This window comes from Seriola aureovittata, chromosome 6, assembly GCF_021018895.1.
Source record: "Seriola aureovittata isolate HTS-2021-v1 ecotype China chromosome 6, ASM2101889v1, whole genome shotgun sequence".
In the NCBI taxonomy this organism is placed as follows: Eukaryota; Metazoa; Chordata; class Actinopteri; order Carangiformes; family Carangidae; genus Seriola; species Seriola aureovittata.
Genome location: NC_079369.1, coordinates 2,866,538 through 2,879,832, shown reverse-complemented (window position 1 = coordinate 2,879,832; position 13,295 = coordinate 2,866,538). Strand labels below are relative to the sequence as shown.

General features: G+C 39.3%; 1 long non-coding RNA gene across 1 annotated transcript; it reads right to left on the bottom strand.

Moving 5' to 3' along the window:
• Positions 1–323: 323 nt before the first annotated feature.
• On the bottom strand, positions 324–4,139 carry LOC130170452 (uncharacterized). The gene is made up of 2 exons (XR_008827986.1): positions 4,081–4,139; positions 324–2,736 (listed from the first exon to the last, which is right to left on the bottom strand). It is a non-coding gene; the product is annotated as an uncharacterized LOC130170452 (long non-coding RNA).
• Positions 4,140–13,295: the final 9,156 nt, after the last annotated feature.

Here is a 13,295-nt window from a genome sequence, read left to right as displayed (position 1 = left end):
CATTTCCTCAGCAACATGTTAAACATAAAAAATGAATGAAAACAAGTGGCTCCAAAAAGTTTAAGAGACTAAGTGACGACAAAACTCTCCTTAACTTTACCCTGTAAAAGTTAAAGCTAATGTCAGAGCAGACGTTGGGGGAGATTCTGAGCATTAATGTCACATTTGTATTTCGGAACAGGTGACGCTACAGATTTTGTTTGGTGTTCTCTACATCTATTATAGTCTTGCATCAGGACACATCTAACCAGTTTGCTTGTTGTCGTCCTGTGTTGCAGGGAGGATGGAGATGGATTGGATTATGAGCAGGCTGTAGAGATGGATGATGGTGATATTAAACAAACCAGTCTGTAAAAAAAAAAAAAAAAAAAACCCAAAACAACACAGTCAAAGTCATCTGCTCACGTCTGACAGGTCCACCTGTACGCTTGTCACTGAAGAATATGGCTGCATTAAATTCACTGTCAGCTTTTGTTATGAAAAGACTGTCAAATTGAGTTCGGTGAGAGTCGTTAACAGTGTCTGGTGTTTTAATTACATTAAATTTGAAGTGGTCTGAACTGAAATGGAAAAAGAAAAAGAAAATGGTGGTTTGCTTTTAATTTTAAAATAAAGAAATACATTTTTTTTAAACGGCTTCTGTTGGTTTCAGCTCTGATAAATGATAAAAAAAAAAAAGACTCACACCTGAACTGTACTTTTGGAAAATGTAGCTTATGAACGCAAATGAACTCATGTTGTTATAACAACCATTGTTCAAATCCACTGATGATCCCAAAGTTTGCAAAGATTTCCAGTCGCTCTGGGAAAATCAAATCAAAAATGTTGCACCGGACATTTATGGAAAGATGCAAATATATATAAAATACATGGATTCTGCTGTTTGACTCTTGTGTCACCACCAGAGGTTCCCATAACACGGATAAACAACACAGACATATTCAACAGGGTAGTATTTACCCGTCAGCACTACCTTGATATTACAGTGCTACAAAGACAAGTGAATGTCAAGCTGCCATATTAAAAGATTTATTTTTATTCTTATTGGTTTTGTTGATTTTCATTATTGTATTAGTTCAATCATAGTTTACATTTGTGCTGCACTACAAACGGCTGTTTTGGCTTTAATAACTTACCCCCATATGAACTTAGACATTTCATAAAGCTTGGAATTATTTTTCCCCCACATGGATTAATTTCAACAAATGCTGGATGTATAAAATATAAACCAACTATTACCAGATGTGAATCACGTACTGTGGTCTTCGTAGTCACCTGATCTGAACTCAGGTGAAACACCTATGGGAGACGTTATTAGACAATCGCTCTCCACCGACATCAGTAAAACACAAAATGAGGGAAAATCTTTACGAAAAATGTTGTTCATCCACTGACTTGGAGAATCTGTGACAAGAAGCACTGAAGCTGTTCTGCAGACGCCACCTTGTCTTTATGCCATTTGTCACCCACCTGTTTACCTGGTTAGACACTGCTGCTCACTCCAATAAAAGAACTGTAATACTTCACCATGATAATTAAGTTCATCTTAATTTATGTTGTTTAATTAAGTTATTTTTTTTTCTTCACATGGAGTAGGGTTTTGTTTTCAAAACGTTCAGTTAAATGGGGATCTACTCCTGAACTTGGTACCACTCTTACAGGCTCTGCTCTCAACAGCATGTTAAACGCACATCATCAGATCACAGCTTTCTGATATTGCCGACTAAATTCAGCTGCTTAAAATCATCTTAAATACATATATGCAGACAGTTTTATGGAAAGTGTGTGAGGTCTGTTCAGGGACTTGAGCTGTGTCTGTGTGTCTGTGTGTGTGTGTGTGTGTGTGTGTGTGTGTGTGTGTGTGTGTGTGTGTGTGTGTGTGTGTCCTGTAATTTTCTCTCTTTATGTCCTGTTGTTCCTGTGGAACAACACTGTGATTGGCAGGGAGCTCCTGTGTTTAAGCCTGATTGGCTGGATGTTTACACCTCTGAGGGAGGTTAAGTGGCTCATTAACTGAGGGGGTGGGAGCCTGGAGTTGATTGATCGGACTACTAATTACAAGATTGTGTTTTAGTTCATGTGCATGTTTGTGGGGGGACGTGGGCTGTTTCACATCGCTAGACCTTCAACAAGTTTCAAACTTCTCCACTCCTCTCATTTCCTTTCCTCCCTTGTTTCCTTTCCTCTCATGATTCATCTCTTCTCTTGTTTCCTCTCCTCTCCTCCCTTGTTTCCTTTCCTCTGATGATTCCTCTCTTCTCTTGTTTCCTCTCCTCTTCCTTTCCTCCCTTGTTTCCTTTCCTCTCATGATTCATCTCTTCTCTTGTTTCCTCTCCTCTCTTCTGTCTCCTCTCCTCTCATGATTCCTCTCATTTCTTGTTTCCTCTCATTTCTTGTTTCCTCTCCTCTTCCTCTCCTCTCATGATTCCTCTCATTTCTTGTTTCCTCTCCTCTCTTCTGTTTCCTCTCCTCTTCCTCTCCTCTCATGATTCCTCTCATTTCTTGTTTCCTCTCCTCTCCATAAATAATGATGCTGGTTAAAGGCAGGACTAAAACAGCAGCGAGACATTTGGTGGAGGAGTCCTGACCTTCTCCTCAGTGGGCTGTGGTTGGTCTGATCCAGAGACCTCAGGCCCTCAGCTGTGAGGCTCTCTCTCTGTGGGCTGACATAGACACTAACCTGACCACAGTGTCACCACACCCTGAAAAACCGCCGGTCCTCTGTGTAAAGGTTCCCTGTTGAGGGTAGAGAAGCATTGTAAATATCTTGATTTACAAAGAACTATTCTTTGTTGAGCGGTAAAATGACTCATATCAGTGCTTTTCTTTCTCCCTCCCATCTGTCCTCCCTCTCCCAGTCACCTGACTCCCACGTCCACCTGTGGCTCAAGAGGTAGAGAGGGTTGTCCACTAATCACAAAATTGGTGGTTCATTTCCCAGCTCTGGACATAAAGCACTGAATGTATGGAGGGGTGAAAGCTTTGAGAGATTGACAATACTAGAAAAGTACAGTCCATTTCCATTTACCTGATCACCAGTCTGTTCCTGTCCCTGCCTGCCAAGAGGCTTTTATAATCACCTCATCTTCTAATAAAGCCACTGCATGACGTTTGCCTGCCTGCATGTGCTCTGAACCACAGTTGTGACAGGTCATGGTTTGGTCGGATTTAGCCACAGAAAGTAGTGGATAAGTTTAGGTTAAGGCCCGGTTCTAGACTGCTTTGATTGGGAGAACATTAAGAGATGTTGACTGGTTACTAACTGCCAGACTTCAAGACTCGTTATTGGGCTACTCTGAGCGTTATTTAGGACTGTAAACTATAACATGCACTGTTTTATGTTACCTAAAACTAAAGTCATAGAATCTAATAATACATAAGCCCATAATGTATTTAATTTGGAATTAATTTGGTTGATTTCGGTGCTGTCCTCATATGGAAACTGATACACCGGGCAGCCTAAAGATGCTCTTCAATTTAATAATTTTATCATATATTATTATTATGATTATTATTATCACTATAACATGTTTTATCCCTCTCCATTTTAAAAATGTAACACGTTTACTCAGAGACATTTTAACTGACTCACTTTGTATTTTTATCTGAGAACATTTTTACACAGTGATTTTACTTCTGTAGTAAAATGTAATTTCAGCAACAGTAGTTCATGACCGTTGACGTACTGACGTGTTGACGTCAGTGCAGTGTCTCATTTCCAGTCTGTGGAGTTTCTGTTACTGGTAGTTTATTGCTGGTCTGTCTGAACACAGTTAAAGTCGCTGTTTTCTTCATCACAGTTACTAACTACCTGCAGTACATTTAAACTTACACTAGTTCTGCTCTAGCACTCAGAGCTCTCTGCTCCTTTTAACAACTTTCACTAATTGAGCAGTTGTTTACATGCTATTCAGATGCTAGTTACTATAGCTTAGCAGCTAGCGCTAGCTTCTCTCTCTCTATCGCTCGCTGTGTCTTGAACCAACAGACGAACTTGTCCATCAGAGTGTGGTGTTGTTGTAACTTCAGTGTGGAGGATTGTGATATTTATTACAGCTCCAGTGATGTCTGCTGTCTTACCTTCGACACACAGCTCCACTTGTTAACCGCACCGCCCGTGTACACAGTAGCCTTCAGCGTGATAGGCTGTTACTCGTGACTTCTGACCAATCAGATGGAGCTGTGGGCGGGACACTGCGCCAGACCTCAGAGTGCTGACTATAGACTATAGACAGGCGGCTGCATCTGAGCCAAAGTAGTGCATTTTTAAATCGGCTGTCGGTAGAAATAAATAAATAAATAAATAAATAACGATACCAATAATTGGAAAATGCTGAATATCCCTACTTTTCAGTTATTTTTTTTTTTAATTTTGGGACGAGGCAGAACGAGTTGGTGGCTGGTTGCCTTTTTCCTTGAGAGGATAATCTTGAAGGGCTGTTGTACTGAGATGAAACTGTTGTTAAGAGTTTTGCTGTGTTAGACTAAAAACTGCTCTAATAATGAGTCACAGCACGGTTTTGTTATGAGAAAGGTTGGAGTAGATTTTTGTGCTGTATACTTGGTGTGTTTTTAAGTTTGCAAGCAAACTACTGTTCTAGTTATGTAGATATAGCTATTGTCTGGAACTAGTTATCAAGGGTGAAGGTTTGCATACGACGGTAGCTACGTGTCCATAACACTATTTTGGGAGGACAGAATTGTCCCTACCAATATTTGAGTGAACTCGTTGGCACGATGTTTGCTGTGAAGTCTTATTAGATCATTCCGATGCGGGTTCGGTTCCAGGCATGGTATCGTTATTTTTTACAAACTGATTATCGATAACAATGAATTAATAATAAAATGTGCAGCTGCCTGTCTCTGATCTGCAGTTTCAACCCATGTCCCGCCCACAGCTCCATTTGATTGGTCAGAAGTCACGAGTAACAGCCTATCACGCTGAAGGCTGCTGTGTACACAAACGGTCACAGGCGAAGGTAGCGCCGGTTAACAAGTGGAGCTGTGTGTCGAAGGTAAGACAGCAGACATCACTGGAGCTGTAATAAACATCACAAATTCTTCACACTGAAGTTACAACAACACCACACTCTGATGAACAAGTTCGTCTGTTGGTTCAAGACACAGCGAGCGAGAGAGAGAGAGAAGCTAGCGCTAGCTGCTAAGCTAAAGTAACTAGCATCTGAATAGCATGTAAACAACTGCACAATTGGTGAAAGTCGCTAAAAGGAGCAGAGAGCTCTGGGTGCTGGAGCAGAACTAGTGTAAGTTTAAATGTACAGCAGGTAGTTAGTAACTGTGATGAAAAAAACAGCGACTTTAACTGTGTTCAGACAGAGCAGCAATAAACTACCAGTAACAGAAACTCCACTAACTGGAGATGAGACACTGCACTGACGTCAACACGTCAGTACGTCAACGATCATGAACTACTGTTGCTGAAATGACATTTTACTACAGTAGAAGTAAAATCACTGTAATATTAGATTAAAAGTACAAATTGATTGGTGTATCAGTGCACAGGTGAGAACAGTCAACCAATTAATTCCAGTCAGGCATTTTGCAGCCAGGGCATACAACTGACAATTACTAATATACACTCGGTTGGCTATTTGTTAGAAACATCCAGCTAAAACTGTTTTAGTCTAATACAACAGTCCTGCAGTAAATCCTCCTCCGTGAAGATTATAATGATCCATTTTTATTAAAATTTTTTAGACAGTTGTTGATTCTGTATCATAATTTTTGAGGAATTATTATGTCTGCTGCAAACCAGAGAAGTAGAAGAGGCTGATGAGGAAACAGGTGCATGTCAGGGTTTTAAGTGAGGTTTTAAAATGATAGTGTGATTAAATATACACTATTATGGATTAATTATAATTAATTATAAATTTCTAACTTATATTTAATGTAACTATGGTCCACCTATTCTTATAACACATTATAATTTCCTAAAGTTTTAGTCTTTGATTTGATACTGTATAGTTTTATTTAAATATAAATACATTTCTGATTGTAAATTCAGATTATATGAATATATGTTAATAAACCATTTGGTTGACAGCATTAAAAAGTCCTCTTTGTTTTGGAGGGGTGATGGGGTTGTTGCATCCCTACCAAAGTTGAGACCAAACCTACGCCCTTGCTAGTTATAAATACAACATGCAAAGAAACCTGTGGTTGCCAGCTTCTGATATTTCTGGTATTTCTTACAATATGTTAAGTCTTTTAAGGGACAACTTTAGTTGTCATTAGTTCAATCATTATTTGCCTTCAGGACCATGAAGAGTCTTCACCTCAGTAATATCCAAAAGGCTCATTGTTAAAGGTTTATCATTAAAATAACTAGGCTAAACATACATATTTGTATCTGCTAGCCATATATGTCAATATATATGAAATTGTCAATTTCTAATAGGTTTCATATATAATTTTTACATGTGTGCTTTTATTTTATGTACATATGTATGTACATGTATGTCATACATGGAAATTCAATATATGTACATACATTCCATTTGTGTATGGGATTTTTTAAATATATTTATATAAATTATATATGTACTTATATATTTATATATATTTGTATTTATTGAACAGAGACGACCTGCTGTAATCTTTGTAGTGGTCCACTCTCATATTCTGGATCAGATTCAAAATCGATGTGCAGATTTGAGAAATTGTCTTTCCCATTCGGTTCCCATCGTTACATAGTTTTAGTTACTGGTTACTTAGTTTTACAGTTCGCTCAGAACCTCCACACCTGTAAGAGGGTGAGACGGCTGCTCCGCCCCAGCTTCGGCCAATCAGAAGAAGTTGGGCAATTAAGGAGGCCTGAGTTAACATTGCCTGTTTCAGTCAGAGCAAAACAAGCAGTTTGAGATAAATAAATAATATTTAATATAATGTAAAAAAAAAAAACTGGGGCTCTTACTTACTCATTGAGAAATCTGGATCAGGCCTTGTGCCCCACCCACCACCTGCTTGCTCCAGGTGGACAGGTGAAAGAGCAGAGAGTATGAAGATGGTTAGAGGAGGAAACATCAGAGAGACTCAGCCACATGTTTGAGCCTGTTGTTTGTTAGCTTGTAATTGGCAATGGCTGACACAGTGTTAGCGGTTGTGCTAATGCTAACTCTCTCTCTCTCTGTACCGACAAGATTTCAGGTTTATTTAGCCCCGCCCCCTGTCCCCACAAGTTGACAGGAATGGTTCGTTTGGTTTGTGACGTATGAAACCCTGGCTGTCTGAATCTGTTTTCATGAGACATTCATTGGTTCACTGCAGTTCAAGCTGGAAACACTCAGTCCTGGTGTTGATGATTATTTTACTTATCATATGTCTTGTATTAAAAAACATCATATGGACGTTAAACAGTGTGAAACACAGTTCAGTCTTTATTCTGCTAATAGTTCAGTCTAATGTAACTCAGGCCATTTCACAAAAATAAAGACTGACTCATTTAATCCAAAACCATTAGATACCTTACCCCGACTCAGGTCTAAGACCAATGTTAGCATGGTAACATAGTAATCAGTGACCAGTAGCACCAAACAAGAAAAAACAGGAAAACATGGCTCATGGTTTGTGGTTTTTTAACATTGTTATGAAGAGAGCAACAAGAAGGGAAAGAGTTACAAATCAGATTTTTATTTTACATTTCAGTACGTTTCACTCTTTGCTCTCCAAGTTAAGCTTCCTTGTAGCTGTTGAATTCTTCCTAAACACAAACATTTTCTGCCGGCAGAAACAGAGCTGAGCGTATGGATGCAGTTCCTCAGTCGGCCATTTTTTTTTCTTTATATATTTATCAAAAAACTTAACTTAATTTACCCAGAATTCATTTAACCACAGTCCAGCTAAAGATAGTGAAGAACTTAACTGCTTTGTGCAACGGATGAATTTAGACGTCTGTGTGAAGTCTGACTATTTGTTGTGTCTGAACCACAGTTAAATTCTGTCTTTGAATAATGATATAGAGCTGGAAATGAGAATAATCGGTGTCCTTTAAGATAAGACGGCAGATCTGAACGAGGGCTCTCTGCAGCTCTGTGATTGGTTCTTAGTCTGGTCCAGAGTGACAGAAACGTTTGAGGTCCTCTCCAGAACCGTTTTTGTTCAGAGGGTGTGAGGAAGAAGGAAGGAAGGAGAGAGAGTGAGTAAGAGACAAAAAGAGAAAGGTCAATGCCATTATGTTAAAACGGGCACTGAGTCACAGTGGAGGGACACACACCGACCATATGTCACGATGAAAACTGTTTTGACCATATATGATAAAACTCTTGAGAAACAACACGTTGTATACGAGTGTGTTTAGACAGCTGGTAAGAGGCAGTTGATGTGTGTGTGTGTGTGTGTGTGTGTGTGTGTGTCTACTAGCTCCTAATCCGTCTCTTCAAAGTGACAGCCCACTCAGTGGAATCAAGAAAGGGGCGGTTGGCTGTTGGTTTTGTTGGTGGCTGCTACTTTTTTTTTTTTTTTTTTTTTTTGCACAGAGGGAATAGAAGTTGATTGGGCATTTTTAACTGGGAGTTCCTATGTAAAGAAAACTTGAACTTGGACATGTGCTGAGAGGAGCTGGAGAAACAACACTGGAATCTATTCAGGACTCACAGAGAGCCAAGACTGATGTGAGGACGCAGCACAGAGCCATAAACAACATAAAGGCCTAATTATCAGGAGCCCTGTAATGTGTGGAGTTGCTGAATGAATCTCTGACAGCTGCATTTTTCTGTGGTGTGCTGAGGATTTACCTGAGGCTGCAGCCCGGCAGGTGAGAGGCTGGAACTGGAACACATGGTGGACTTGGACTTGTGAGTCCAGCAGGACTGAGAGGAGAAACGGTGCTGCATCTGACAGCATGGCTCTGTAGTACTGAGGTGTGTTTTTTTGAAGTTGCGTACAGGCTCTTTGAGAGTTTCTGAGACTGGATTGATGTGTCAAACCTGGAGAACGTCATATTCAAGGAGCACAGGCTGCCCACAGATTTCACATGCATCTTAAAAGCTTCACTGAAATTACAGAATCTATGTTAATCTCATTTATTTTCATGTAAGTAATACACAGGGGACTTTGGTTTTACTGAGGCTGAAGTCCTTGGTCATAAATTTGCCAGCTGTTTCCTCTGGAGGAAAAATGCACCTCTGAAGAACTTCCTCTTTGTGTGAGGAGTCAGAGCCAAAGTCCAACTGGGAGCTACAGGGACGGGATCTGGGCTCGTGCAGGACAGAATCAGCTTCCGTCCAACAACCTGGAGAAAAAAAACTTCGGGAAACACTGAGAGGAGCAGTAAAATCACCACGCTCTCATCACTCGGGATACACCACAAATCCTGTTTTTACTCCAAAGGCCATGGTTGTTTGACATCTCAGCGGCTCCCCTCTGTTGTCATGGCGATGTCAGCTACACCAGGAGGCTGCGGTGAGGCAGACAGCTCGGTAAAGTGGCAACTGTGTTATGATGTCACTGCCAAGACATGGTGGATGGTGAGTTTGACGTCCTATAGGGCCCAAACATTAACGTGGTTGAGGGATGTTGACTTTACTGGAGAATTAATCAGTTCTCTGGTTTTATATATATATATATATATATATATATATATATATATATATATCATGTGACTATGAGCATGCATTGAATATTTTTAAAGGTTTTGAGGCCTTGGGCTGCAGGGATTTTCCCTATTGATCAAATTTTGGATTTTAAGACTGAATTAAATAAGAAGAGTTTTGCAGTACTGATGAGCACACTGAGGATCAACAGCACAGGCTGCCGCTCTAAGTAGTTTTCAGTCCCACTGACTCTCACTGCCACTGACGTGTAAGTGTGTATTCAGATTCAGCTTACACAACATACACACCTGCTGTGTGAACAGAGTGTGCGTTTGTTTAAAACTTCATTATGAACTCTCGTTCTTTCAGTTACTCTCCTCCTGTTCCTCTCGTCTCTGTTCTTTCATCAAATGACTCATAAAACTTCAGAATAAGAGCAAATGTTTCCCTCAAACTAAAATGTATTTTTAGCTCACACCGGCTTCAGTTTGTGCTGCGGCCGAGGATGAATATTCATAGTCGTGTATTCGGTCACACTGCACTACATATTCAGTCTGAACACACCTTTACTGGTGATGATAACCATTTACTAACATGTTAAATACTGAATTGTAGGAAGGAAACAAATCGACAATTAAGCGAAAATTAATTTGGATGTCAGACCCATTTGTAGCAATGCTGCAGAATTTGAGATCTGAGCAACTGGAGAAGCGTCTAGTTACTGATTATGTAACTGTATTGATTTAAAATATGAAAGCAAAGCCAACACGGAGCTACTCAATCATTCAAAAATAATGATGAAATGAATGATGAAAATCTAAATTAAATATGAAAACATTTAATAAAAAAAATCAACTAATTTAGTTTGTAATTTCAAGCCCTTGTAATATATTGATATCCAGACAGATAGAGTTGATCTTACTTTACATTAACATCACTATTATATTTAATATGTTTCTACAGTAACTCGTATTTTTCTGTCATTAGTGACTTTCTGTTTGTTTTAATCTATCATAGTAACATATGGCCGACTCAGCAGTGAGTCTGTGCTATGTGTGTGTGTGTGTGCGTGTGTGTGTGCGTGCATGTGTTGTGTGTGTGTGACATGATGTGTTTTATGTATCATGGCTGTGTGCTGCTTTCATATCATGCCATTGTGTGAGCCTGGGTGTAATCATAACATGTGGATTTGATCAGATCAGATCCGTGTGGAGCGTTTGCTCAGCTACAACACTGTTACTGCAGAAACAAAAACTTTATTTTGTGTTTTGCAGAAGTGTGTGAGATGAGATCACTCAGTGTCTAAAGGATTGAGGTCAGCAGTAGCAAGAAGCTGTTCAGGGGGTTTTTCAGTGCCTCCCTGTAACTCCAGTCACGTCCCATTTAGGTTTAAACAACTCACTGGGTGGCAGGAGATGTGTAGGAGGGCAACGGGCTGTATGATCTTTATAATGAAGGGGGAAGTGGAAGGGTCACAGAGAGAGGGAGACAGATACAGCGGAGAAGCCTCTCATTACCAGCATGAGGAGAAAAAGCTGCTCTGACCCAAATACAATGGAGAGAGACAGAACAGGCTTCCTTTATATCTGCTGCATGTTGCAACTGAAACACTAAAACATTACTGTCACATTAATTCCATATGAGTGAGTTATATATGTGTGTATATATATATATATAGCCTATATATGTGTGTGTGTGTATTTATGTATATAAACTCAGATTCAGACAACTTTATCCTAAGAAGAGTAATTCCTTTGTTTAATCGGTCCATACACACAAGGTAAATATTCACAGGCAAAGTATATGTCAGAGGAACAGATCAGCATGTGGGTCAATACAAGGAACGACGAGCAGCAATAAGTCAAATAAATAGAAAGTAAAATAGATAAAAAATTACATGTTACAGTTTCTATAGTGAATAAATATAAGAGAGAAGAGAAAGTGTAAGTTTTATATTGTTATATTTTGTCACTGGATTGTTATTACTGATGCGTTGATATGTTGGTCGAGGTGGAGCCTTATTTTATAATACTAGTGGATTAATCTATAATAATGCATCATATTTTAAGTTTTGTACATAACACTGTAAACGGTGAAGTAACCACAGACTAATATATATATATATATATAGTTCCACCACCTTGCAGGACGAGACATGGCCGGGTACATTGACAAACCAGGTGAAGGTGAGCTTAGTGGTTTCATTTGCCAATCACAGCATTTTCCTAAATAATTTGACATGAAGAAGAAGTTTATTTCAGATGTCTGAGTTTTATATACATGTATTTAAGTGCGGCTGATGCAAACCCAGCTGTGCGCTCCATCAGATCAACTGACTGTTTATGTGCTTGTGCTCTCCACATACTGAACAATAGCTATAAACAGGCTGTAAGTGCACTCCACACAGATGGACCTGTGGAAGGATCAGCTGCTGGTGCAGATGTTTGTCCAGCTGCTCACTGCTGTCACATCAGGTCAGTGGGCCGTTTGCTGGGAGGCCAGTTCATCATATTGATCTGAAGGCATGTAACGAAGGCCTCTGGATGGCGACCAGTGAGGTGGATGGTACATAAACATGTCAGACTCTGGGCTTTGAGGTCGCCCAGTAACGTCTGAACATCTGCTCTGACCCTGACAGTCTGCTGACGTGATGATGTGATCAGGTTTCCTTGTTATTGTTCCAGTTGTTACAGGAGCAGATGGCAGTTTCTGTCGTTTTCAGCCCGACTCCCTCTGAGTTTGTCTGTGAAAAAAGGCGGCAAATCATTTCCATGTGGAGGTGTTGAAAGACTTGAGTGGAGCCTGTCAGTGAGTGCCAGTTGTAGTTGATGGAGTCGAGCCTTGTTTACACTGTAATCAATGATCCTGGAGAATCACCAGTGTTACACACAGTTTCTCCTTCCTGTTGCAGTTGTGTGGTTAGTCTGTAAATGTCACAGAGGATCTGAAGATTGAATGGAAGCCATGTGTCCTCAGGCCTCGGACCGTCCTCGCTTAATCCTCTCTACAGCTCCCATTTCTGCACGGAGGCTTTCGCTCGCCTAAACTTTTCCTTTTTTTTTTTTTTTCTAAGAGCATCAGCAACGTGAACAGTTTGTTTTAATCAGTGCTTGAAGTCGACAGCCAAGGAGTCGAGGTGGTGTCGACTTATCCAACAATGGTGGAGGAAGTATTCAGATGCTTTATGGTAAAAGTAAAAGTAGAAATATCACACTGTAAAAACACACTGAAAATATTAGTTAAGTAAAAGTGCAGCAGTATTATTGGCCACATGTACTTTAAGTATTAAAAGTACTCAATGTCCTGTGTCACAGGAAAAGTAATAAAGCATTTCCTTCATTTAATATTTTAATAGGTTTTAAAAATAGGAATTGTAAAACTAATTCATAAATGAACCATTAATCCATCAATAAACACTTCAGATTTACAAAAACAGCATAAAACTCTCATTAAATAATCAGTTTATAAATAGATTTATTAATTTATTAATAAATAATGGAATTTGAAAGACTTTTAAAATGGGAATGAATAACTGGATAAGTGGTATATTTAATGATGTTTTTTTGTTGTTGTTCATCTGTTTTTAAATCTTAAATATTTATTGATGGATTAATCCTTCATTTATAAATTCTTTTTGCAATTCCTATTTTTAATGCCTATAAAAATATGAAATTATGGAAATGCTTTATTACTTTCCCCGTGACATCTCTGCTCCTCCACGGAGAAATGGCCTCTGCAAGTGTT